We start from the raw sequence: 17958 nt of genomic DNA, 5'->3' as shown, positions 1-17958 counted from the left end.
CTCATGGTATAAAGGAGTAAGTGCAACTTGTTTGCCCTTTTCCCTCTCCAAGGAGGCCTCGTTCACTGAGTGATACTTTGCCAGGCGACCTTTGAGCTTGAAAACTTCTTCCTCTAGCTCAGCTACTCGCCTCTCAGCAGCCCATCTCTGAGCTCTTCCTGCTTCAACTGCTCCTTTATCAGTAGAGTTCTCTCAGACCTCTCTGTCTCCAATGCGCCCACTCAGCTCTCGACAGCCAGTCTCTCAAGCTTCTCTTGCTTCAAATGTGATTGTAGCGTCTCCTTGAGCTCCTTGATCTCGGCTGTTACATCCACCGAATCATCCGAGCTCGCATTATTCGAGGAGGTATTTGCTTCATACCTCCCATCTCCAGTGGCCAACTCCTGGCCCTGGTCTGTGGCTTCTCTGATAGACTCCTCCATCTTTTCCCACTCAGCTTCCATCTTGCTGATTCTTTCCTTAAGGCACAACTCTGCCCTCTGGAGATTATCACAGAACGTCTGCAGCTCCTTCACCTGAGCTTCCAGACCTAGGGTCTTTCTGCGGAGATCATCATTTTCATCACGGGTGTCCTGCAGAGTGGTCTCAACCACTTGGTGCATGTGGTCTGCATCCCCCTTATCATCCTCTAGTTTTTCCTTAACCTTGAGGAGATCCTCATAGTCTCTCTTAATTTGTTGCAGTTCCTCACTGAGTTCACCATACTCCTTCTTGGATTCACACAGCTCTTTCTTCACTTGGTACAGCTCTAACTGTACCAGGGTGAAACGATCTTTCACCTCGCACAACTCATCTTCACACTCCGCTTTGTCAATCTCCAATTGAAAAACCTCCTCCTTGGTTTTGCGGCGGTCCGCCTTAATTTCCTGGAACATTTCCTTCCATTGGTTAACTTCCTCGCTGCTTCCCTCCAGTTCTCACTGTAAGTTCCTCACAACCTGGTACATTTTCTGCCGTTCAGACTCTAGGCTCCTCTGGTCTGAGGACACGCTCTCCAGGTTTTCCCATAGTTGCTGCACGTCACTCTGACACTGCTGCCTGATAGGCTACAGCTCTTGGTCATGACTGGCCACCTCCTCTTTCAGGGCTGTCAGATCCTGATCCTTCTGTCCCAGTACTGTACCGGAGTTTGCTACTAGCAATGTCACCTCCTCTTCTGCCTCTAAAGGAGGATCCACACTTGGAAAAAAGGCACACAGTACTACATTTTCTTTATTTTCACTTGCAGCAAAGACTACAGGAGCAACCTTTTTGTGGCCCTTGCGCCGTCGACGACGAGAGGGGGACTTTCTCTCCTCGTCTAGCTCCTCCTGACTGAACTCTCCTTCTACTTTCGTAGTTTCACCATCAGCTACGGGGTCTGTGTCACTCCCCATGGTTTTGTGGACTAACAGGTCACCTCCCACTTTGACGTCAACCCTTTCTACTGGAGCTACCCCGTTATCAACGGTCAAATTGTCATTTTTAGGCGGTACCAACCCACAACCAGTAACAAATTTTGGTTTTCTATATTCCATGCTCTTTTGAAAATCCGCCCCCTTTTGGGACTCCGCCCCCTTTGGACACCCACACATGTAGGGGGATTTTTAGAAAAATAATCAGCAATAGTCTTAGGACCCAGTTCACAACATCTCTTATCACCTCCCCGGGCACTCTGGGACAATACTGGCGCCCCCAGAGAGTTGACAGAATGGTTCGCTGCCGCCATTCTATACGGTGCCCACAGCTCCTGCCATTCCTGCACCATGTCCTGTAGACGTTTCTCAAATACCTGCTGTGGTTTTAACCTGAACTTTAATCGCTCAATAGCTTCAGTTTCATTTGCTACTTCGTTCACAGCCATCGCGGTATACTATTCACACTAGACACTTCACACCGCTCTCCCCCGAAAATTTTCGGGGCCCCGCCGAGCCACACCAAACCAGGTTTGAGTGCGAGGACAATTTTCGTAACCCCGCCGAGTTACAGACAGATGCTTTAATCTTCGTGACCCCGCCGAGCCACAGCAAAACCAGGTTTGAGTGCGAGGACAATTTTTGTAACCCCGCCGAGTTACAGCAAGATGCTTTAATCTTCGTGACCCTGCCGAGCCACAGGAAGATTCTTGTATCCACACTCGTCGTCCTGTGCCGTTACACCTAGCAACCAGGCTGCGGTTGCCCCTAGCAACCGGGCTGTAGTTGCCCCTAGCAACCGGGCTGCAGTTGCCCGCATTCTCCACCACATGTAAGGCAGCGCTAGTCATCATGCTGGGGGACACTCGCTTCACCGGGTCAATTATAGCACACATGCAACACCTTTCCAGTATTTCACAATCCTTTCCAGTGACAAATATGTCCACTTGGCTCCAGATACAGCCTTCAGCAAGGTAACAATATAAATGTCCACATCAAGCAGTGTTTTACCTTTGCAGGGTTTTAGCTGCTTCAGATTTGTTCTGCCACAGCTGTGGCTTTACGGCTTCCCAGATGGGGGTCTTCAACCCTCGCACCTTCCAAGGCTACTGGTATGTTTACACACATAACATCCAGCCTCTGCCTTCCAGGACTCTTGTCTTCCAAGCCTCTTGCCCTCCAAGGCTACTGGCATCTCTTACACATAAGGATCCAGCCTCTGCCTTTCAGACTTCACCAGGCTTCACTAGGCCTCACTAGGCCTCACACTCTAACGGTGTCCCACACAGGGAACAGACCTCATGCCTTTCACACCCTGTCTCAAAACTACCAGGGTTTATTTATCCTCCAGTGCACACACAGGACCTGTGCTGATGTCACAGTCATGTAATCAGACCTTCTGTGTGCACAGGACCTGTGCTGATGTCACAGTCATGTGATCAGTCACCTGAGGGGGAGGTACATGGTCAGCCAGAACACACCCCGGACCATTACAGTAATGCCACAAGCCGCTGCATTACACCGCCCAGATCAGAAATATGTCATCAATAAAACGTGTGCCTGTATGTCCCCCACCTGCTCATCTCTCATGGGGTTTTTCGAAATAAACATCCCTTGCATCTAGATTGGAGTGCCGAAGTTTCTTTTATTGCTTCCAGACTTATGAACTTGTCATTTATTTGTAGCCCAGAGCTAATAACACTGGGAAATCCTGACAGCCGGCACCAACTGACCGGACAAAGCCTTCACAGCAGAGCTCATACGAGTCTCATCCCTATTGTTATTCCGTCCATGTGTCGTCATCATGTCCGCATTTATCAGCAATGTACAAAAGGTAATACGGTAAATAATGTAGATGTAGGGTCAGTATGTATATATTCAGTACTGTATGTGTACATTTCTAGAGATAAGTGATATAGTGACACCGCTCCGCTCCATACACCTCGTACACACACGGCTCCGCTCCGTACATCTCATACACGCGCGGCTCCGTTCCGTACGCCTCGTACACACGGCTCTGCTCCGTACGCCTCGTACACACGGCTCCGCTCCGTATGCCTCGTACACACGGCTCCGCTCCGTATGCCTCGTATACATGGCTCCGCTCCATATGCCTCGTACACACGCGGCTCCGCTCCGTACCCCTCGTACACAGGTGGCTCCGCTCCGTACGCCTCGTACACACGTGGCTCCACTCCGTACGCCTCATACACACGCGGCTCTGCTCCGTACGCCTCGTACACGTGCGGCTCCGCTCCGCACACCTCATACACATGCGGCTCTGCTACATCCACACTGTAACTCCCTCCTGACCCGACACATAAACTTCAGCTCATCCAGCACCATGACAATCAGCACAGCAGAGTCCTGCATCCACTGAGGCCCCTGATCATGTGACTCCTGACTCCTCCCCTCCTGTGACCTCATCACAGGTCCTATGCGCACACAACAGCCATATATGTGGTGGTGGCTCTGCAGGTGGAGGTATGTGGAGATCCCCCATTATTCTCTACTAGCTATTGAACCTGTTCTACGCCCGGATGGCGAGCATTTTTAATTGGTATATGGCCTCCTATCCTGGTATGTATGGTCCCCTCACCCCCCCTATCCTGGTATAAGTGGCCCCCTCTTCCCTATTACGCTGGACACATACTAAAAAATAAACACTTATACTCCCCTTTCTTCCCTGTGCTCCAGAGGTGCGGTGTCTCGTTCTGCCGGAGGCCGGGGGAGGAGTGTGGTGCCGGAGTACGCGTGTGCCCATACCACGCTGTCCGGCGCCATTTTGCTGAAGACTCAATGTAAATGTGCCTTCAGTAAAATGGCGTCGGATAGCGCTATGCACATGCGCCAATTCCAACGCCTCACTCCTGCTTGTACGATTATATTAGAGATGTGGATTATTTCTTCCTCTTTCTTCTATGTCGCCGCCATACTCCGCAGCGCTGTACACACATTATTATCATCGTCCCCATCGGGCCTCTCTCTCCTTAGTCTTTCTTCACACATGGTTACATTTACCATTTGCCATAAATCCTCCTTCTTCACCTGTGTAATGATGTTTTTAATTAATTTTTAGGAATGTTTAACCCCTTGGCATCTGGTGATTTAAAGTTTTTGTGATTTGGAACTAAATTCACTTTAAAATGTACTGAAAAAAAGGAAAAAGCACTTCATTAAATGTCCAGTGTGAATGAGCGGCGATGTGATCCTCCCGGTTGGTGCGATTCCAAAATTAAGAAGAATTTATTATTATTTCGTGGTTAAAATAAAATTCTGAATTTGGGGAAGAAGGAGATGGATTTAAATGTTTATCGTTATAAAAAAATATAATATATATTTTAAAATTTTCAATTATTCCCCTTTGGCCCCTGCTCACCCCCCCCCCACCTCCATAGTGTTATAACCATCCATGGCGGCCTAGATACAGGGGCTAGCTGGCACATTATATCCTGGGGTTACAAGCCCTAGCACGTGAGAAGCGGCCCATCCATAAAGGTCACCATCCACATTGGACTATAGTTGGCCGATCCCATCGATTCACCTAACAGTCTAATGTGTATGGGCGCTTTCCTATTCTTATGAATAAGATGATGTTGTAGAGAAAAGGATCTGAAACTTTGGACTTCTGAAGGCTGATTCTTTTGTTCACAGGGAAATCCATTTTCCTTTGGCTGCCTTATAAACATAACTGAGTTATTAGGCTTTAAAGCAGCCACTATTAACCCCTTGACGAAATACAATGTACTAGGTATGTCAAATGCTAGCTCCCTGACTTTAATGCAGGCTCGTAAGACAAGCCCGTGTCTTTGCCGGCAGATGATGGCTGTGATAATCAGCCATCATCTGACTCGCTGTTAATCTGTGACAGCGGCATTTACAACGAGTCAGCAGGGGGCGCGCTGTTCTAACTGCTCATCAGCGCTCCCCCAATGAGTAGGACACCGATGGGTCATCGTGACAGCTAGGGGTCTGCTGAAAACCCTGTGCCTATCATAACGGTACTCTTGTGAAAGCCAACCCATGGCTGGCATTAATAAGATACTATGATTGTTGCTATACATATCAATACTGCGGCATTGCTGTATATAGCACAAGCGATCACATGATTGCAGGTTCAAGTCCCCTAAGGGGACTAAAAAGTCTTAAATATATAATATTTTTTTTGTATGTTCAAATCACTATTAAAAATTAGGAAATACCAAATATGTGTATTTTTTTATCGCTACATTTGTAAAATTCTTTGTAAGCGGGGGGATTCTTCCACTGTGGGGTCCATGCATGGCGCTACACTTTGCCTAAGTTGGGCATGGTATTCCTCAACCACACTTTGTATTTGTAACATCATGCCTTACTTTGTGATTACTTACTATCTGTCCTTTTGTGGTTTTATGTTTCACAATCTTTGTGGTCTGTAGACAAATATGGTCATTTGTGATCGTTCTAATATATAATTGATATGGGTTGACATTATTCTGTTTACTACCATTAGCTGTGGACTTATGACTGTATATCAAGTGTACAATATATAGTGTACAATTGTGGGTGCTATGCATTGACCTCTTTTTGTATCCACCTTTCTGGTTCCAGAAAAAAAGCTGTGAAAATTATATATTATCACTTGATTAAAGTATCTTAAATTGCACACCTTCTCTCCTCTTTTTTCCTTTTGTTATCCATGGTTGGAGTTTCATGTGCCTGGTGACCATATGTCCCTCAGACACATTTTATGGATTGTATGGAAATCTTATATCTAATATTTGTAAAAATCAGATCAAATGAATCTGATCTGTAAATGATGTAACGAGAAAAAAAATCAAACTCCAGAATTGCATTTTTTTTGGCCACTGCAACAACTCGAAATTTTTTTTAATAAGAGGCGATTAAAACATTGTATCTACCCACAATTATACCAATAAAAAATTGGCTAGGGGTGCAAAAAAATAAGCCGCTCACAGCTCCATATTCTGAAAATTGAAAACGCTATGACTCTTGAAAAATGGCGTCACAAGCTAAAGCATTTTTACAAATTTCTGAATTTTTTTTCACCACTTAAATAAAACAAAAACTATGCATGTTTGGTATCTGCATAATCGTGCTGTCTGATAAATTAACGCTCTAAATAAGGCTAAGTGCCCACGATGCAGAAATGCACCGGATTTTTCCTGAGCGTTTCTGCATCTCCCTGGCAGAAAAAACGCATGCGGATTTTACATTTATTTTTTCAGCCAGGGACAAGCATTTTGCACATTCGATTTCGCATGCGGGTTGTCAAACGCTTTTCCAAGCTATTTTAGCATCACTTGGAAAAGTGCTTGACAACTTGGTCACACTATATAAATCCATGCAACCGGCATGAATTTATATAGTATGACCAAATTAAGTTAAAAAAAAGAGTAAAAATGGTAAAAAAAAAACAAAAAACATTATACTCACCGTCCGATGTCCCCCGGTCTCCTTCTCCTGTGTCTTCAGCGGCGTAATAGCACCTTCCATGACGTCATTTAGTCATGTAATAGGTCACGCGAAGCTCGATGTCAGCGGTCACGTGACCTGTCACATTACTAAATGACGTCATGGAAGGTCCTTTTACACCATCGTGAGCCACCGGGGAGACTGGACGCACCGTACAGGAGACCGGGGGCCATCATCAGAAGGTGAGTATAGATTTTTTTTTTTTATTATTTTTTTTTTTTTACAGGTACTATGGTACCCGGGTCTGGATGAGAGTCTCCTCTTCTCCAGACCCAGGTACCATCCGCACAGTGAATCGCTTAATATCCGCATGTGCACATGTAGTCATGCAGATATTATGCGGTTGAATGCAAGTCAATGGTGGCGAAAACGCTGCGATTACACAAAATAATAGGTAGTGCTGCGGATTTTTCCGCAATGATAATCCGCAGTGGAAATTTCCGCAGCATGTGCACAGCACATGCAGATTATCATTGGGGAACATTGCAGACCTTCTACCAAGCATTTTTTTTAAGCGTTTTAGCGGCGGAATTGCCGCTGCGGAAACGCTTAAAAAATGCATAGTGAGCACACAGCCTAAAAAAAACAGTTGCAGAATTGTCCTCTTTTTGCTATTTCCCGACACTTTTTTTCACCACATTTTTTTCCCACTATCGAGTATCACATGATAAAATGGATGGCGTTATTAAAAAGTACAACTCATCCCACAAAAAACAAGTACTCGCATGCTTATGTGGATGGAAAAATAAAATAGTTCTGGCTCTTGGAATAAGGGGAGGAAAAAACAGAAAGGTAAAAACGGAAAGTCGTCTGGCCCTTTAAAGAGTTAAAGAAGGAGCAGGGGTTGTGTGTGCATGTTGGGATTGTATTTGTAATTTAGTCACATACCCATGATTGAACAGACTACAGATATGGTAAAAAAAAACAAAAAACTACTGAATAAGTATGATAGCCAAGTGTACTAAATAGATCCTGTACCAGGACCAAGCATACTACCTAGATTCGGTATCAGGACTAAGCGTACTACTTTGTAACAGTACCAGAACCAAGCTTACTACAGTACCAGAACTAAGCTTACTACACAGCTACAGGAACAGAACCAAGTCTATTAGAAGCAGACTGAAACAGAACCTAGGTTACTGCTGATATACCTATACAAAAGAAAGGTTACTGTATATATATATGGTATCAATGAAAACACTGCATAGAAATAATAACATATCCATACTTGCTATATAGATACAATAACACAATCAAGCTTGCTACATTAATACCACAACAATTATATAATAAAAAATGTGTGGCTTGGAAACTGCTGTCCTAATTGTGCTGCATTCAAGCAGCATTGTGATAACAATAGCGAACATTACATGAGGGTCATAGTAAAGTCCCCACACACCAATTGTTTTTTTTAATTCACCTAAAAAAATCTGATAGGTAATGTGTACATAAGTCTCTGAATCATAACGGTGGTAGTTTGGGAAGCCTGGGAAACCTGACATGATGGAGAGGAGATGAGTTTATGAAAGCTTTTACAAGCTTATGAAAACATTATGTCTGCATAACCTGCATTTTCTTACATCATAAGACACAATACATATATTCACATCATTGGTTTTTCCCTTTAAAAAAATTGTTCCATATAAACAGAACGTAATTGAGAAAGTGGTATCCTTTTTTTTTGTAGTAGACATACAGTACAGACCAAAAGTTTAGACACACCTTCTCATTTAAAGATTTTTCTGTATTTTCCTGACTATAAAAATTGTACATTCACACTGAAGGCATCAAAACTATGAATTAACACATGTGGAATTATATACTTAACAAAAAAGTGTGAAACAACTGAAAATATGTCTTATATTCTAGGGTCTTCACAGTAGTCACCTTTGCTTTGAAGACTGCTTTGCACACTCTTGGCATTCTCTTGATGAGCTTCAAGAGTAGTGTTGAGCCACCCCCGTAGTGTTCGAGTTCGGTTCGGTTCGTCGAACACCCGTGTGTTCGCCGAACTGTTCGTCGAACACCTTCGAACACCGTTAAAACCAATGGCAGGCAAACAAAAACACATAGAAACACATAGAAAACACCTTCAAAGGTGTCCAAAAGCTGACAAACTGCTCAGAAGACACAACTAACACATGGAAAAGTGACAAGTACATATAGTCATGAGAAAAGAAAAGAGGTGGAGCAGTAAAAGGAGGGGGAGACACAGATATAGGCATGTCATGCCCTTCTAAAATCCAAAAAGTGAGAAGCCGACACGTTCAGTCCGCTCCTGCCCGTGCCACCTCCGTGTCGCCGGGTTTGTGCCAGAGCCGCGGTGAACCCTGACGGCCAGCCCCCCTCTCCCAAAACTGGTGCCTGTCCGCTGGTGGGTCGAGCGAGCCCCCCTGTGGTGGAGGCAGCTCTAAGCTTTTTAATTTAAATTGTCTCTCTAATTTGAATAAATACACTTTAAATCCATTTACAAGGATCTATTGGAGGGCAAGTCTCATGCCAGCAGCCGCGTAATTCCAGCTCCAGTAGCGTCCACTAAAGCTGCTGGAGTTAAAAAGCTTTTATAAGGATCGAGCTCGGCTGTCCACCGCAAGGCATCCTACTGCCAGTCCGAGCCCCTATGCCTTGGGGTGCCTCCTGATGCTCTTCACTGAGTATCCTGTGGTCCCGAAGCATTTCCTTTGAAAAAATGAAGTGTCCAAACTACAGGTGGTGTAGCTTGCTTAACAGCCGGGATAATCCGCTGACTAGCAGACCCTGCTACTAGGCACAAAGTATTACCTGGGCTAGATGCAGTTAAAAATTTGTAATTAGATACTCTCGTTGGATGCTGAGAAAGCATTCCATAGAGTCTCCTGGCACGCCATATATGATTCTCTTAAAAAGCTTGGGGTAGGGGTCTAGGGGACCCTTTTATAGCCAAAATCACGGCCCTGTATCGCAATACGTCACCTAGGGTGAAGATAAATGGAACTGTAGCACCCTGAGGGCTCGGTTGCTACAGAGGTATTGCACCTCACCCAGAGGTGTGATATCTCACTCTCAGGTAAGGATGTAGTGTGGATCAGGACCCGACACCTGCATGCATTACACCACATTGCCGTGGGGCAGGGCGACCAATATGCCCCTGAGATGGGCACGACAGTCCCTGTCCCTGGCTGGAGTGGGGGGAGGGAACACTGAGGAAGGGGAACCCTGTAGTGCAGGAGCAGGGAGGAAGCAGTTCCTGGGTGCATTGAGAAGGGAGTATAAAAGGTGGGCACCATCTTAGTTCAGTGCAGAGAAGTCTGAGCAGAAGTGGCACGGAGCAGGGGCTCTGCATGAGCTCTGCTCCAGAGGCGGGCCTAGTAACAGAGGCCCAGGCCTGGAAGAGGGAGAAGGAAGGAAGAGGAGCGGAGAAGGCTCCAGGAACGAGGAACGAAGGGATTCCAGGGGTGCGGACGGGCGAGTCGCCACCGCACGCCCGAATCCAACTGCGTGGAGGGGTCAGGCCAAAGGGGGAGATCGGTCCCCGAAAATAGTGGAGGCAGGAAACGACCCTCAGCTAGAAACAGGAGGCTGTGACATTTTATGTGGCGCAGCCCCTCGCTACACCCGCTAGGAAGGCACCACATAGGGTCAGGGAAACTGGCGCCAAGTTTACCAAGAGGAGGCCCGAGGCAGCCGGACAGAAGGCTTGGTAAGAAAGGCCAGACAAAGGACACACAAAGGGGGTTCTGTGAAGCACTTCAAAGTTATCTGGGAGTTGTCTGAGCCCCTCACCTGGTGAGCACAGTACGACGTGGGCAGCCGTTACCTGCAGACGTGGTCTGGATAATAAGAACTGTGAGTAAAGGCCCTGGACTGCATCACTGACTCCGTGTGTCACGCTGTCTCTGTATACTGGAGGTAGGGGGACTAAGCTGACCCTAAGCTGGGGCCCTGACTAATCCCTCAACCTGGAGGTACTGTTAAAGGTACAGAGGTCCAGGCCGCCAGCGTAACCCCTACCTCCTGAGGATCCCTGCACCTAAGTAATCTAGTCCTGAGAAGGACCCCGATCACAACAAAAGGGGACAAGTAATAATATGCCCACACACAGTACTTAGACGAACGAGACAGTACAAGGGAAAAACCAAAACCACCTTGCATACAAAAACTACACAACTACAACAGAGGGAACACCAACGGGAAAGGAGATAAATGATAAAGCGAGGAAGGGAAAAAACTCTCCGAATACACTTATCTCTGAAACTCCAAATACCACGATCCGCTCTGTTAGTCTGCATGAAATGCTTTCACCGACACTTCCCTAACAGACCAGCAGGCATTTGAAGGAGTCTCACTACAGCAGCATTGATTGCAGCTGGGCGAGGCTGGACATCGTCTAGCACAGAGAGAGAGAGAATTAACTCCCTCACTGCCGAAAAACACAAAGCACCAAAAAGTCAGCTGCGAGAAGTCAGGCTGTGTAATCGTGACGATCTTCGTGGCGACACACCCGTGACACCGTGTCATTACTGCTGCTGCCCTGCACCATCACCCCCATCCTCCGCATACACTGCCCTGAGGCTATACTCCTCCCGTGGGGAGTTATGCTATGCTCTGCTGCACCCACAACACCAGCCTCAGCGGTCTGCCCTGGAGCGGCGGTTCACTCTGACCGCAATCCACGGGTGGCGTAGTCAGACATTTAAACATCAAAACCACATAAATAGTTCCGCCACTGGTTTGACCGCCCTGAGCCACGGAACCGGGTTGCCGCCACGGAGACTACAACCACCAGCATCCACCAAAAAGGGTCCGGCTCCGGGTGTCCCAAGGCCCAGGGGGCGCGTCAGAACATTTTCATCACCTTTCACAATCACCAATGGGACAAGGCAGGGATGTTCTCTGTCCCCTCTCTTATACATCCTAGTGACGGAGCACCTGCTCTCATCAATTCGCCATAACCCCAATATTAGGTGGATTGAGGTGGGAGGCACCGAGTACAAGTGCTCTCTATTTGCTGATGATGTCCTAGTATATATCACTCAATCACATATATCCATCCATGCTGTTATGGCTGAAATAGATCACTTTGTTACATGGTCAAATTTTAAAATCAATGCAGCGAAGTCTGAGGCCCTCGATGTCTCCCTCCCCAAATCCATATAGGATTCCATCCAGTCCAACTTTCCCTTTGCCTGGCCCTCACAGGGTATCAAATACTTAGGAATTCCTATTCATAGAGACCTCTCCCATCTATGTTATCTTAATTTTGGGCCCTTTATTGAACAACTCCATACAGACCACGGTTGGCAAGTTAGAACTGTAAGATTCACTACGTGAACCACTGGTGTTTTGTGGAAAAGCACATGTACACTGTGTTCCAAATTATTATGCAAAAAGTGTTTAGGAGTGATAAGGGAAGAATTTGTTTGTTTGTCAGTTAAACTCATTGATGGTGATGTGTGTCAGGGCTCTTTATATCACTGTAAGCAATTGCAGACACCTGTGCTAATTAGTTTGACAGGTGTGTCCAATGAAAGGCAAGACTACTTAAGAAGGCTGTCTCACATTATTAAGCAGCCTACATTTTCTGCCAAAATGGGAAAGAAAAAGGATGTGTCGGCTGCTGAGAAGCAACAAATTGTGGAGTGTTTAGATCAAGGCATGACTACAATCAACATTGTGCGATGATCAGGATGAAGTGTCTTGGCAATCAAGAAGTATGTAGCTGATTCACAGTACACACGTGTGCGTGCTGATAAGGGAAACTTGAGGACTCTTTCCTACAGGCAATTACGTCATGTTGAAAGAGCAGCAGCAAAAAAGCCTTGTCATAGCAGCAGACAAGTTTTTGAAGCTGCTTGTGCCTCCAACGTCCCCCGAACAACAAGATGCAGGGTCCTTCAGAGGTTTGCAGCTGTGCATACGCCATCCTGTCGACCTCCTCTATCCACTTCACACAAGCAGAAACGGCTCCAGTGGGCCAAACATTACATGAAGACTGATTTCAAAACTGTTTTGTTCACGGATGAGTGCCGTGCAGCGCTCGATGGTCCAGATGGATGGAGTGGAGGATGGCTGGTTGATGGACACCCCACGCAAACACGGCTACAGCGCCAACAAGGAGGAGGTGGAGTAATGTTTTGGGCTGGAATCATGGGGAGAGAGATTGTCGGCCCCTTTAGGATCCCTGAAGGAGCTAAAGATGAACTCCATAATGTATGTGGATTTTCTCAAACAGCACTTCCTGCCATGGTTCAAGAAGAAGAACCGTGTATTTCACAGCAAGATCATTTTTCTGCATGATAATGCACCATCTCATGCTGCACATAAAACATCTGCATCTCTGGCTGATATGGGCATAAAAGGGGACAAACTTATGGTGTGACCCCCATGCTCCCCTGACCTCTACCCCATTCAGAACCTTTGGAGCATCATTAAAAGGAGTGTCTATGATGGCGGGAGGCAGTTCACATCTAAGCAACCGCTCTGGGAGGGTATTCTGTCCTCATGCAAAACAATTGAAGCAGAAACCATCCAAAACCTGACAAATTCAATGGACGAGAGAGTTCAGAAGCTCCTTTCGAACAAGGGGTCCTATGTGAAAATGTAACATCACCTAGAATAAAGTTTTGAGTTGAAAACTGTTTGATTTCAGTTTCTAACAACCTGCTAATGCTTATAATTTCAAAAATGACCATTTTTTTGGTCTTTATTAAAATGAAAAGGTTGATCGAAAAGTTTGGGGGATCTAAGAGTGTGGCAACCCAGTAGTCATGATTACTTCAAATTCTGACAATATGAGGGTCATGCTGCAGGTAGTGCAGCAAGAAGGCACTTATGTGTCTTGCGCATCTCGGAGCCCCAAAATTATTTTCCGGGCTAGATGCAGCTAAAAATTATTATTAATTTTAAATCTGGTGAAGCTTTAGTATAGATGGCTTAATAGGATCAGTGCTGCACACTGCTACAAAGCCCAAATTATTTTCCAGTCAAGATACAGATAAACATGATTAGTAATTTTAAATCTGGTGGAGCTTATTATAGATGGCCTAATAGAATCAGTGCTGCACACTGCTACAAAGCCCAAATTATTTTCCAGCCAAGATACAGATAAACATGATTAGTAATTTGAAAGCTTAAAACGGTTGGTAGGGTGATTTTAACCAATCATCAAGCTTTTACTCTCCCCAGGATGACACAGGGGTAGAAAAGTCGCTTCGGATCCATGATTTGTTCATCTTTATGAACGTGAGTCTGTCTACATTATCAGTGGAGAGCCGCGTGCGCTTATCTGTCAGCACACCACCAGCAGCGCTGAACACACGTTCAGACAGAACGCTGGCTGCGGGGCATGACAAGATCTCCAAGGTGTAAGTGGCTAGCTCCGGCCATTTATCCAGATTGGAAGCCCAAAAAGAGCAAGGGTCCAGTGACACAGTCGTGGCTTCAATGTTTACTTGGAGATACTCCTGTACCATCGTCTCTAGGCGTTGACTATGTGTCAGACTTCTTGTCTCCTGTGGCCTTGCAAAGGATGGGCTAAAAAAGTGGTGAAATGATTCCGCAAAATTGATGTTACCAGCAGATACTGTGGTTCTGTTACGGTTTGAGTGCTGAACACTTGACGGTCCCACGGTTGGCAAGTTGGAACTGTGAGATTCACTACGTGCACCACTGGTATTTTGTGGAAAAGCACATGTAAGATTCTGCAACAGTCTCTGCTGATACTCCTGCATGCGTGCATCCCTTTCTATGGCAGGAATAATTTCTGCAAATTTACTTTTGTACTGGGGATCTAACAGTGTGGCAACCCAGTAGTCAGGATTATTTCTAATTCTCACAATTCGAGGGTCATGTTGCAGGTAGTGCAGCAAGAAGGCACTCATGTGTGTTGCGCTTCCAGGAGCACCAAGTCCCTGTTGTGTTGGTGGCGAGGTAACAATCATGCTTCCTTCCTCTGTCCTCTCCCCCCAACCTCGCACAACAGAAATGTGATCAAGGTCTCCCTCATCTGATGAGTCTTCCATCAGTTCGTCCTCCACTTCTTCCTGGGCTCCTGCACCTTCCTCACTAGTTTGGCTGCTACCATGTGCCCTGGTAAAACCATCTCCCCCACCCTCACATGCCTGCCGCCTTGGTGCTGCCGACCGTCTGGACCTTGCAGATGTTAGCCCTTCCGCATACAACTCCTCCTCCTCTACTTCCTCCACCTCCTCTTGTGCCATCACTTGACTCCGAATTCTGTTTAACATGTGCTCCAGCATGTAAATCACCGGAATAGTCATGCTGATAATGGCATCGTCAGCACTAAACATCTTCGTCGCCATTTCAAAACTGTGCAGAAGGGTGCATAGGTCCCTGATCTGAGACCACTCCTCCAGCGTGATTTGCCCCACCTCTGGATCTCGTTGGCCCAGGCTATACGTCAGAACGTATTGCACCAGGGCTTGTCGGTGCTGCCACAGTCGCTGCAACATGTGCAGAGTTGAATTCCACCGGGTAGGCACATCGCATTTTAGCCGGTGAAGTGGCAGGCCCAACGACTTCTGTAGAGATGTAAGTCGCTGAGCTGCGGGATGCGAACGGCGGAAGTGAGCACACAGCGACCGTGCCCTCTGCAGAAGGCCATCTAGTCTGGGATAGTGGGCTAAAAATTGCTGGACAACCAGGTTCAACACGTGAGCCATACAAGGCACGTGTGTGACATTGCCCCGGCGAAGGGCCGCACCCAGGTTTGCAGCATTGTCGCACACGGCCTTCCCTGGTTTCAGGTCCAGTGGAGACAACCATTCATGAAATTGGTTCTCCAGAGCTGACCACAACTCCTCAGCTGTGTGACTCACATTTCCCAGACATTTCAATGTAAAAACCGCCTGATGACGTTGAGCCCTACTGCCAGCATAGTAAGGAGGTGTGCAGGATCCCTTCTGTGCAGTTAGAAAGCTTGTGGCATGACCAGACAGGCTTTGGGTGCAGGTGGAAGACCGAGAGGAGGTTGAGGAGGCAGAAGCAGTGGAGGAACTTTGACATAAAGAGGATTGACGCACAACTCGTGGGGACGGCAAGACTTGGACAGCAGCCCCTTGTCCTGCTGTCACCATAGTTACCCAGTGCCCAGTCAGCGACATGTAACGCCCCTGTCCATGCCTACTCGTCCAAGTGTCTGTGGTGAAATGCACCCTGTCACACACAGAGTTTCTCAAAGAAGCGGTGATGTTGTGTGCGACATGCTGGTGGAGCGCAGGCACACCTTTCTTTGAGAAGTAATGCCGACTGGGCATCTGGTACTGGGGCACTGCGACGGACATAAGGTCTCGAAAATCCTCTGTGTCCACCAGGCGGAAAGGCAGCATTTCTGTAGCCAAGAACTTGCAGATGGTGAAATTCAACCTCTTAGCTTTCTCATGGCTAGGAGGAAATGGTCTTTTACTTGTCCACATCTGAGGGACCGAGGGCTGGCTATTGTGCTTAGACGGGGTTGATAAGGGTGTCCCCGGCAAACTGCCGGTCTGTGAGGAAGATGCAGGCGGACATGTTAGGTTGCCTTGATCCAAAGGTGGTGCTATCGATGTCGGACAGCGCTCAACACCAGCTGGTGTTACCACCTCCAAAGAAAATGATGACCTGCCAATCACGCTGGCTGTTGCGGGTAAAAAGGTGGCAGGTCTGCGCCCCAAAACAGGTGTGACTGCTGTCCCCCCAGTCACAGAGGATGAAGAGGCCGCGGATGCACAAGATATGGCAGACGGTGGTTGGCCCGGCCGGCTAGGCCGCATTGTAGCACACTGAGCTTCCCACTGCAACTTATGCTTCATGTCCATGTGCCGGTTCATGCATGAAGTACTCAAACTATGTATTTTTTGGCCTCTACTTAGCTTTTGCTGACAAATGTTACAGATAACACGAGTTGGGTCATCTTTATCGATCTGAAAAAATGCCCAGGCTATGCAAGGCTTAGCACCCATGCGACCTGAAGAGCCACCACGACTTGTGGTGAGAGGCAGAGTTGTGTTTGAGGATGCAGTTGTTGACGTGCTTCCAGTACTACGTCTCTGTCCAGGAAGGCGCAACCTGACCTCGTCGTCACTAGCATCTTCCTCCACCTCCTCTGCTGACCTCATCTCTTGGCTGACTGTGGGTTGACAGTAAGTGGGATCTCCAACCTCATCATCATCACCCTGTGCGTTATCACACCCGTCGTCCTCAGAGCCAACCTGTTCCTGCCCTGACAAAAAACTAAAGTTGTCGCTCCAATCAGGTATTTGAGTCTTATCATCGTCTTCCTCATTGTCTCCAACAACAGGAGTTACAGTTTGGGAATGAGGGTCTACATTATGGTCAGAACCTTCTGCGTCTGGTCCTGGATCCGACTCATAAAGATTCTGGGCATCAGTGCAGTTCATTTCCTCGTCTGGATTCACAGAAGCGCTGGAGTCGACCTCTGATTCCCAGGCTATAGTATGAGTAAACAGCTCTGCAGACTCAACCATCTGTTCTACCTCATACTCAGACGGGCAGCTGGAGATTTGGGAGCTGTGAGGAAGCAAGTGCGATTGGGGTGACACCTTTGAGGACTGGAGTATTTGTGATGTTGAAGTTGATGTGGAGGAGAGCCCACTTAAAGGAGCACTTGATATCCGTTGAAGCACCTGCTGTTTTTGTGCCTCATCTGGAATTTGTAGCGATTGGCGTGGCCGTAAGAAAGGGATCTTATCACATTGTCCGCTAAAAGAAGTAGACATTTTAGTTTGGCTGGAAGATGGTCTTTCTTCTGCAGATGTTACTGTTGCTTTAACACCTACCCCACGGACACAACCTTTTTCCCCTTCCCAACACGCCTATTCCCCTTTCCACCAGCAGCAGGCCTTTTTCCACTCATTTTGGTGGTTAACTAATTAACAACTCTGGAGTTGTTTGCACAAAAAAACAATGGATGGGAACCGAGCAGAGCTGAGTGGCCAAACTGTGGTATTAGGCCAAAACTATTGGCTGGGTTAGATGCAGAAAAAAATTATATTCAATTTGCAACCTGATGGAGGTCAGTATAGATGGACTAATAGAGAAAGTCCCACACACTGCTAGAAGGCCAAATATTTTTTCAGAGCTAGATGCAGAA

The 17958-nt window shown here is 46.8% G+C and overlaps 1 protein-coding gene across 1 annotated transcript in view; it reads left to right on the top strand.

Annotated features, from left to right (window-relative positions):
* The first annotated feature begins 3817 nt into the window (after window positions 1–3817).
* The window catches only part of LOC141171718 (uncharacterized), a 56291-nt gene continuing 42150 nt past the window's right edge, over window positions 3818–17958 (top strand). Inside the window, exon 1 of the mRNA XM_073655368.1 lies at window positions 3818–3878. The gene's annotated coding sequence lies outside the window, so the exon portion shown is untranslated. The remainder of the gene's footprint in view (window positions 3879–17958) is intronic.

Source organism: Phyllobates terribilis, unplaced genomic scaffold (assembly GCF_046119375.1).
Source record: "Phyllobates terribilis strain yellow unplaced genomic scaffold, ASM4611937v1 Scaffold_12__6_contigs__length_324123572, whole genome shotgun sequence".
In the NCBI taxonomy this organism is placed as follows: Eukaryota; Metazoa; Chordata; class Amphibia; order Anura; family Dendrobatidae; genus Phyllobates; species Phyllobates terribilis.
The sequence above is the reverse complement of the archived record's forward strand: the minus strand, read 5'-3'. Positions and strand labels throughout refer to the sequence as shown.